Source organism: Canis aureus, chromosome 27 (genome assembly GCF_053574225.1).
Source record: "Canis aureus isolate CA01 chromosome 27, VMU_Caureus_v.1.0, whole genome shotgun sequence".
NCBI classification, from domain to species: domain Eukaryota; kingdom Metazoa; phylum Chordata; class Mammalia; order Carnivora; family Canidae; genus Canis; species Canis aureus.
In genome coordinates, this window is record NC_135637.1 from 35978219 (window position 1) to 35988481 (window position 10263).

Genomic DNA, 10263 nt, shown 5'->3' on the forward strand with positions numbered 1-10263 from the left:
TGGTGGAGACAGGTGATTTGGGGACCCTCCTCTTCCGCCATCTTGCCCCTCCCTCCACTGTTCCTGTTTTAGACACCAGGAAACAGGTTCCTAGAGAGGTTTGTTGATCCTACCCTGGGTCACGTGGTGTGAAGGGCAGAGCCGGGCTTGCAGCGGACTACACAGATTCAGACGCTGCAGCATCCCCACTGTGCAGTGCTGTCTCCACTGCCTTGTCACCAGTCAATATCTGTCCTATTCACCAGGTGCAAGGAGGTGTGTGCAGCATGACCAGGTGAGTAAGAACTTCAAATTATCTGCCATCTTTGATCCTAATCATTCTCAGGAAGACACACATAATATACCCACACGATAAAAAGTCACCCACTAGGAGATCCATCAAACACATCACCTGGGCACAGCTCTGCTCAAGGAGATCTTGGGGTGGGGGAGGCTTTCTGGGAGGGGGCAAACAGTGCCTCCATCGGAGGAACACATTCAGGGTACCTGGAGCATAGCCTAGGTCATGGCTGGGCCAGGCAGTAAGGGAGACGATGTCTCTTGCAGAGGAGATGGCACTTGGATGGAATCAGGAGGTGGCAATGAAGACCACTTGCCACACACACAGCTGAATGATATTGATGTTTTCAATGGTCTCCAGGAAAACCAGACAAACATCAGCCACATCCTCCTGATGGCTGGAGAGAGCCTTTGGGCAACTGGGGATGATTTGTATGTATTTTAAAGATATAATATGGCTTTACAATGACTGGAAGCTTTACCTCATATCATGGAATCTCTGCATGTGTTGTTTCTTTTTCATCAAGTGCAAGCCTTATCAACATAGTATTTGATGAAACATCCATGACCAAAAATAGTTTTTTAACTGTATCCAAAACAGCTCTTTTCTGTGAAGATTAATTAAATAAAAAAGTATTTACTTATTTATTTTTAAGTAAGTAAATAAATTTTTTGTGGAAGAAGTTGTACATAAACAAAACACCAAAATCCACCACTAAAAAATTGTACCTATAATAAGTTTAAATTTTTTTAAGTTGGAGGAGGAATACAATTCAACATAACTGTGTCTAACTCAGGATGTTTACAGTAGGCTGTTGTCCATATCAGCCAGAGGTGCTATGTCCTAATATTCAGTATACAATTCTTAACACAATTTCTTTTTTAAAGACACTAACCTCGAAATAAGTCAATCGGAGGACAAACATTATATGGTCTCATTCACTTGGGGAATATAAAAAACAGTGAAAGGGAATAAAGGGGAAAGGAGAAAAAATAAGTGGGAAATATTGGAAAAGGAGACAGAACATAAAGACTCCTAACTCTGGGAACGAACTAGGGGTGGTGGAAGGGGAGGTGGGCAGGGGGTGGGGGTGACTGGGTGGCGGGCACTGAGGTGGGCACTTGATGAGATGAGCACTGGCTGTTATTCTGTATGTTGGCAAGTTGAACACAAACAAAAAAATAAATTTATTTAAAAAATGACACTAACCTCTATTTTTACCATGAATGTCATGTATGTGACCTAACAGTATCATGTGACTGCATGTGGCGTTTCACCTGAGATGATTTTTGTTTACCCCAGGGATCATGACCATGGCCTGAGAATATTCAAATGAATACGGTTTGGTCACTGACTAAGGTGAAAATGGCAGCTTAGAGACCTCCCAAAACTCTCTCTTCCAACAAAGCAATCAACGTACTGGCAACAAGTGCCACCATCATTATTTTCAGAATTCTGGCAATTAAACAAAACTTGCAGCAGTAGGGGAAATACTGAATCCAGGAAACAAAAGTTTAAAAAACCCAGCTAAGCCACAGTCAGAAAGACGCATGAGATTTCTGCTGTTGTCATTTGCTTAGATCCCATTCCCTCCCCTGCAGTCTCATGACAGTTCAGAAAAATGAGCAGCAATGTTCACAGTGCAAGTCAGCAATGTGGGATGCCTGGGTGGCTCAGCAGTTGAACCTCTGGCGTTGGTTCAGAGTGCGATCCTGGAGTCCCAGGATGGAGTCGCACATCAGGCTCTCTGCATGGAGCCTGCTTCTCCCTTGCCTGTGTCTGCCTCTCTCTCTCTCTCTCTCTCTCTCTCTCTTTCTGTCTCTCATAAATACATAAAATATTTGAAAAAATTTTTTAAAAAGAAAGTCATTCATATGGCAGCCACTGGAGAGAGCAGAGCTGGCCTGGAGCCCCCTCACCACCTCCCTCCTGGAGATTTATAGTAAATGGGCCAATCTGGTGGAAACTGTGTAAGACCCAATCTCTTCAACTGTCCACATTGAGTCTGACTGGGAAGGTGCCCAGAATTAAAAGCCTTTCCCTGGCATAACTGTCAAAAAAGACATAAAAGAGAAAAAGAAGAGGGGCAATTGTTCAACTTGTGATTGCTTAAAGTGATGGATAACAATTTGAGCAAACAATAGGCTAACAAAAGCCTTAAGCGAGCACTAAGGGGCTTTGAGAAGCTCCAACTTCTCAGGAATCCAGAACATGCACCTTGTAGGGCTGTGTGCATGCTCCGCAAACCTGACAAGCTCCCCTACACTGGCACCTCTGGCTGACCCTGATGCTGTGCACAAGCAAGAAGTGAGGGTTGCAGCAGAGTTTTCAGCTGTTGGCTCACTATGAAAGGCCCCTTGGCACAGATGGAGCCACTCCTCTGTTTGAGGCTGCTAATGCATACCCTACCCAGTCACCGACTGACCACCAGCATTCAAGCCAGGCCTACAGTGGCCACGCATGAGCAATTTGCCAGCTTGGAGAATTAGTTTAGAAAAGACACTAATATCTTATTAGACAGCAATGACAAAAAGCAGTAACATCAACTCCGGGGGAGGCATAAGGTCTGATACCAAGAGTTTCCAAGTTCTATTATTTATTATTTTATTTATTTTTTAAATATTTTATTTATTGATTCATGAGAGACACTGAGAGAGAGAGAAGCAGTGACACGAGCAGAGACACAGGCAGAGGGAGAAGCAGGCTCCATGCAGGGAGCCGGATGTGGGATTCGATCCTGGGACTCCAGGATCACACCCTGGGCTGAAGGCAGGCACCAAACCACTGAGCCACCCAGGGATCCCGCAAGTTCTATTATTTTAAAGCCCAGCCTATACTTCCCTGCCTCTGGGACAACAAGAGATCTGGAAGGGAAATACAAATTCTGGCTCTATGTAGAAAAGCATTGGCACAGAGGATTGAGATTGCCTTCCTTACACAGGCCTGGCTCTTAGGTTGGCCGCCAGCTATGTCCAGTTGTAGGAGGGGCTCTGTTCCCAATGAAAGAGCTAGGGAATTATCTGTCTTTGCCTTTTTCTAGTTTTTGGTGTTTTCTGGAAACTCAGGGCTTTCCTTGACTTGAAGCTGCAGTATTGCCATCTCTGACATTCCATGCCCTTTGTCTCCGTGTCTGTGTTTCCAAACCTACAACAGCCTACATTGGACAACCTGTAAGGACAACAGCCATTCAATTAGGGCCCACCCTAGTCCAGTGTTAACTGTATCTCAACTGGATTATATCTGCAAAGATCTTATTTCCAAATAAGAACACATTCACAGGCACTGTGGGCTTTGACTCTTCTATATGGTTTGGGGGTGGGGGAGGACACAATTACAGCTATAGCAGGGCTGAACAGCAGACTTGAGCAGGAGGAAGACAGAACCAGTAAATTTGAAGGTAGGTCACTTGACATCCAGTCTGGTAAATGGCACATTAAAAAAAAAAAATCTAAGAGCACGGGAAGAGAATGAGTGGAGTCCCAAAGCCCAGAGACCTGGGTACTACTATCAAGCATCCCAACACAGGCACTGAGACAGTCCCCAGAAAAATAAAAGACAGGAAGGGATACTGAGAATACATGAAGGAGTAATAGCCCAAATCGTAGCACATTTCATGCAAAACAGTCATCTAAACATTGAAGAAGTTCAACAAAGATAGGATAAATCCATCCCCTAGCACAATGTTTCAAGGCCAAAGACAAAAGCTGAATCACTGGAAGTGGCAAGAAAAAGGAAAGCATCATCATGTAGAGGCTCCTCAATAAGGTGAATGACTTATTTTCATAAACTACAGAGGCCAGAGGCATCAGGGTGACACAAAAAGGTTCTGGAGGGGATCCCTGGGTGGCTTGGCAGTTTGGAACCTGCCTTTGGCCCAGGGCATGATCCTGGGGTCCTGGGATTGAGTCCTGCATCGGGCTCCCTGCATGGAGCCTGCTCCTCCCTCTGCCTGTGTCTCTGCCCCCCCCCCCTCTCTCTGTCTATCATAAATAAATAAATAAATAAATCTTTTTAAAAAAACAAAAAGGTTCTGGAGGAGAAAATCTGTCAAGCAACAAATGTGCATCTAGCACAGATATCCTTCAGCAATGAAGGACATGTCAAGACCTTCCCAGATAAATAAAACCTGAGAGAAGCCTCTGCCGTCACCAGCTCTACAAGAAACGTTAGGGGGGAGTCCTTCAATCTGAAAGGAAAAGACAACAGAGTACCTCAATTCTCCACAGAGAAATAGTCACAGAGGGAAACATACAAGCAAGTATAAATGCCTAGGAGGGTAAGATGTATATGGAATAAACATATAAAAATATATTCTTCTGATTTTCAAGAACACTACATAAAGTAAATAAAAATGGGTGTTGATCAGCACACAAGGTAAAATGTAGGGTGTAGGACAATAATGGCACAGGGAAGGGATATCAATTGGCTAAGGTCGATGAATGCCTTGGAAATGAACCTGGTCTTAAGCCAATTAGACTGTCATACATAAAGAAGTTAACTGTAATGCCCAGGAAAGCTACTAAAACTATAAGCCACAACACATGGGAAAAGCAACATGGGGATTTAGTAATTCCTCTAGAATAGAACACCAAGAAGAGCAATAATGTAGGAATGTGAGAACAAAAAGACATAATGCATAGAAAACAGACGGAAAAAATGAGAGTATGCAACGCTACCTGAAAAGTAATTAGGTAAATTTACACAGTCCATTAAGAGGCAGAGACTGGAAGAGGGAATAAAAATCTGTCATCTCTCTGCCATCGTCCAGAGTCCCCCTTTACGTCCAGGACACAAGTAGGATGAGGCTTAATGATGGGAAAATGGGCACCAAGCAGATATTAACCCAAAGAACTAGACCAGCTTTGTTAATATAAGACAAAACTTATGGCATTTTTTACAGAAAGGAGGATGATTTATAGTAACAAAAGTGGCCACTCTTCACGAATTACGAACGTGTCACACTTAACGAGAAGGCTCCAAAATACATGACATGAAAGGATAGAATTGAAGAGAGGTACGGACCCCTCAACATAATGCTTGGAGGCTACAATACTTGACTTCTGACAACTCAGAGACTGTTATTTCTTGTTATGCTCACATCGGCACCATGGGGTGGGCAGAGTGTGGGGCTGGGGGCCATAATTTAAGGTGAAGGGCACAGAAGCTTGGAGAGATGAAGTGACTTGCTCAGGGTTGCAGCACAGATGAGGGAGGGTTCTGAGGTGGGGGCAGCAGATGGTTCCCTGGTCACCTGGATATGAGCTCATACCCTGTGCACCAAACCAAGCCCTGCCCTCACTTCCTTGTCCACATCCTCCTGCCCAGCACTGTTGCAAGGACTGCAGCTGCCCAAGAGAATGGCCCAGATCCCGAGCCATCTCTTGGTTCTGCATTTCAATTCCTGACACAAATGCAATATCTTTCCCCCAAAGAAGACCCCCTAGTGGACTGAGGGGAATCCAAACATGTCTCCACCTCCTTCTCACTTAACTCTGCACCCACACAAGTTGATTCTCTCAGCAGCCCTGCTCTGAGAATTCCTGATTCGGGTGACCACCCTGGATGACCAGTAGTGTTCCTGACTCCCAACTGTCGTAGAACCCAGGACATTCCAAACCAACTGCACACATGACAGTTCCCCAGAGAATTAGCTTGGATCTTCAACTGACCAAACCTCATTGTGAATCCATTAATGAACGAGGACAGGGGCTCCTGGTCAGGCTGGTGTTCGGTGGCTTACTGCTTGAAGTCTACAAGCCCCCATGTCTTCTAGACTAAAATCTGTACAGCCTAGACTCAGGCCTTGTGAGAAGGCCTCGTGCAGGAAGTAGCTGCACTAGCTCTGAGTGGGCACCTTCCCAGCTCCTTCTTTCATCCCAGCGTCTAGGCTCTGCTGCACAAACTAGTTACTTCTCTCGAATCTACATACTGATTTACCCCCACAGTACCTTCAAAGCTGCAGTCAGTGGAAGTGATACTCGTGGCTCTCCCTTGTTGATGGCCAGATGCCCCTGTGGGTGCTGTGGAACCCACTGATGGGGAAATCCAGTAGAATTTATTGGCTGCAGGTGGTTATGCTGTGACTCCTGTGTTTCAACTCTTTATGATCTTTTTCTTCTCATAACAGGAGTCATGATCCTGGAAAATACACCAAAGATAGAACCATTAACATGCAGCTCCGGAAGACTGAGGAGGCAGGTCATCAGGGTGCCTAGGGCACGTGTGTGTGAAGCAGGCCCATCCACACCTTCACACAGGCCTCGAGGTCCCCTGTGTCCATGGAGGGTCTCTAGGGCAGCTGCACAGGGGCCTCTCTTCCACGGAAACACGTTCACACATCAGACTCTGGAGGGGTGTGCAGGCTGGCATGAGCTAAGGGACAGGGGAGCCTATGTAGTGACACCAGAGGAAATATTTGTTAACATCATCTACTCTGGGAGTCGTCTTTCAGGTCCAGCAAACAGGACAGATCCATGAAGTTTTGCACAAAGGCCTGTAAATCACAAAGGGGAGAGTTTACCTCTCCACCATCTCCTGGCTCACACTAGAACTCAGCCTCCGGGTTCTCACATACAAGAGAGGGGGGCTGTGGCCCTCAGGTCACGTCCCCTGTAGGTCAGTGACAAGCCCTACAGTCTCCCCAGCACAAGTCCCAAGAAGCTTCACCAAACAAACCCCACTTGGACATGTGGTAGTGGCAGAGGGAGGGAAGTGCAGACCTGCTGAGACCGATAATTTTCAAATAGCAAGAAAAGATGACTCCAATATAGCACAGTCAAGCTCATGAATCCAGTTCCTCTTACAATTACAGCATTCAGAAACGTGACAGGAGAAAATCAGAGTTCTGCACAAATTTCCACTACCTTTGGGATTTCTTATCCACCTTCCTCAGCCTGCAGAGGACTATGGTCCACCCCACTGTCCCAGAAGTCCTGACCCACTGCCTGCTACCTGAGGGCTCTTCTGATGTTGAGTTAGAATGCACCCTGACTTCTGTCATTGCACTAATGATGCCCTTAATACATTTAAAATTGTTCTTTGAAATAGAAAACACGAGGCAGCGTTTTGGTAGCTTTCTCTGAAGTATACAGCACTGATGTAACGATAGCAATTATCCTTGAAGTGATGAGTCAACCTCCGCAGTACCTTCATCTCTTTCAGTTTATGGGGTGTACCCGGGTGGGTGTACAGAAGCGCATTTTCTTGAATTTCCAACTGGAAGGGAGAGATGTGGCTGTGCAGGACTGCGTGACTTCTGTCTCCACCCCAACACACGTCCTGGGAAATGCACAGCAATAGGGAGCAGTGTTGGCCTACTCACTAGTGTGCTATAAGGAGGCTAAATGGGGTTTGCTACAAGTAGGGCCTGGAGCCCAGGCAAGGATGTGTGCTTCACAATTTCTCTGTAGATGTGTAGCAATTGAATGACTGGTTAAGGAGTTAGACATCTGGTCATGGGTGGATCTAGAAAGCGGGCTTGGATGGCTCCCCAGCACGGGAGGTGAAAAGATTATGAAGTTTTTCCTCTGATCTGTTAAATTGTCCCACTCCAAAAGTTTATCTTCTTCTTGTTTTGTTACTCAAGCTGGAACCCACTGGTCAGTACAGAGGCAGCGTGCTGCTGACAATGCTGCCAACCACCTGTCCTCTAAGTCACTGTGTGTGGTAGAGATCTTCAGGGATGGCCTTGGAGACAATGCTGCTTTTGGATGATGTTTTGAGAGCTGCTGAAAAGACCTCCTACTGCTTCCTTCTGCCACAAATCACACAATTCAGAACATAATCTGTAAACATTGGGGTGCAGGTGTTCCAACATTTCATTGCATCTGTATCTTTAGGGTAAATCCCCAGCAGTGTAATTCCTGGGAATCAGTGAGGGTGACAAAACATGAGACACTCCTAACACTTGGAAACAAACAAGGTGTGGTGGAAGGGGAGGTGGGCGGGTGGTTGGGTTAACTGGGTGATGGGCACCAAGGGGGGCACGTGGTGGGATATGCACTGGGTGTTATGCTATATGTTAGCAAATTGAACTCCAATTAAAAAAATAGAATAAGAAGGGAAAAAAGGGATCCAAGTCATTTAGAATCAGTAACAATTTTGCAGTCTTGTCAAATTTCAAAACAATAACACTTCATTTTTATTTTTTATTTATTTTTAAATTTTAAAAAAAACTTATTTATGATAGTCACAGAGAATGAGAGAGAGAGAGAGAGAGAGAGAGAGAGACAGAGACCTAGGCAGAGGGAGAAGCAGGCTCCATGCACCGGGAGCCCGACGTGGGATTCAATCTCTGGTCTCCAGGATCGCGCCCTGGGCCAAAGGCAGGCGCTAAACTGTTGTGCCAACCAGGGATCCCACACTTCATTTTTAAAATGAAAAAAAAAAAACCACACAAACTTTTTCAAGTACTGAAGACTTTTCATCCTGAGTTTGTTACAATATGAACACCCAGGATAGAAAGCAGCTGTCATCCAAATATTACCGAGGTGCCCTCCTGCAGCCACTGGGGGGACAGGTGGAAAGACCCGGTGGATTCATCACCACTGGGCCTTGGGGAAGAGCTCACAGCAAGTGGGCATCGCCAATGGCTGTCGACACCTGCTCTGGTTCAGAGGGACAGTGGCTCCTGTTGGACATGGCTGTGAAATTCTCAGGAAAGAGGAGGGGGAAGGCAAAGACATTTGGAACTGGTGAGCATCTTCCTGTGGGATTGATCTTTGTCTTTCCCAAGTGATTTATAATCTGTCCCACCTGCCTCTATGCTTACATGCCAATCACTGTTTTTTTTTAAGGACAGTTAGGATCTTGTACCAAAGCATCTGGTACAATTTCATTCTCCTCCATGCCAATGTGGAGACACTGCCCCCTCTCAGACGTCGTGACCCTCTTGCTCAGCTCTTGCTCTGCGTCTGCAAAGTGTGTTGACCACAGTGGGGAAGAAACAGTAGAGCCATTCTGTGAAATGCTTAATTTCCACTTACCATATGAGGGGCACACCTCAGGGCCCTGAGGGGTACACCTTAGGGCCCTGAAACACTGGCCTATGGTAAACTGTGTACAGACCCTGTCACGGAGATTAGAGCTGTTTACATCGTTAGGCATAAGTTACATCATGACCTAAAGGATGGAACCGAGCCTCTCCTTTGCCTTCCTGGGCTTCGCTTTCAGCCCAGAGGGGCAGTGCCCCCCTCTGACTATGCCTCTAGGGTTCCTTGCTTGGCTAATGGACAGTCAGACGGGCTCTCCATCAAGAACAGATCACACATTCCCTTTGTCACATCCCTGCCTCCTGACATCATCTTGTGGAGTGAGAGACATGTCCTCTTGCCATGCGAAGGGGTTAGCTAGCACTGGAGTCCTCTGGTTCCTTGGACCCCCGTGTTCTTCACCATTGCAGACCTTGAGACATTGGAGCACATATCAAAAATGAGCTTGCCTTTTTAATGTGTTTCCTTTCAGTCTTGGTTAGTCCTCTGGGGTTGGAAAGGAATGTTTGTATATGCCGCCCAGCTAGTTCAAAGACATACAGCATTGTACTTCCTTTGTGGTATCTCACCCCCTTGTGATTTCCTTTTTTCTTTTTAAAAATATTTTTTTATTTATGATAGTTACACACACACACACACACACACACACACACACAGAGAGAGAGAGAGAGAGAGAGGCAGAGACATAGGCAGAGGGAGAAGCAGGCTCCATGCACCGGGAGCCCGATGTGGGATTTGATCCCGGGTCTCCAGGATCGCGCCCTGGGCCAAAGGGGATCCCCAAAAAACAAGTCTTATCAAAGTATGAAGAGATTTTAAATGCTACTGATGATTAAAGAAAGTGAACACAGGGATCCCTGGGTGGCGCAGCGGTTTGGCGCCTGCCTTTGGCCCAGGGCACGATCCTGGAGACCCGGGATCGAATCCCACATCGGGCTCCCCGTGCATGGAGCCTGCCTCTCTCTCTCTCTGTGACTATCATGAATAAATAAA

General features: G+C 46.1%; 1 long non-coding RNA gene across 1 annotated transcript in view; it reads right to left on the reverse strand.

The window, feature by feature from the left end:
- The window catches only part of LOC144299277 (uncharacterized), a 29372-nt gene extending 22963 nt beyond the window's left edge, over positions 1 to 6409 (reverse strand). The window contains exon 1 of the long non-coding RNA XR_013365985.1: positions 6229 to 6409. This is a non-coding gene — a long non-coding RNA (uncharacterized LOC144299277). The remainder of the gene's footprint in view (positions 1 to 6228) is intronic.
- Between the last annotated feature and the right edge of the window lie 3854 nt (positions 6410 to 10263).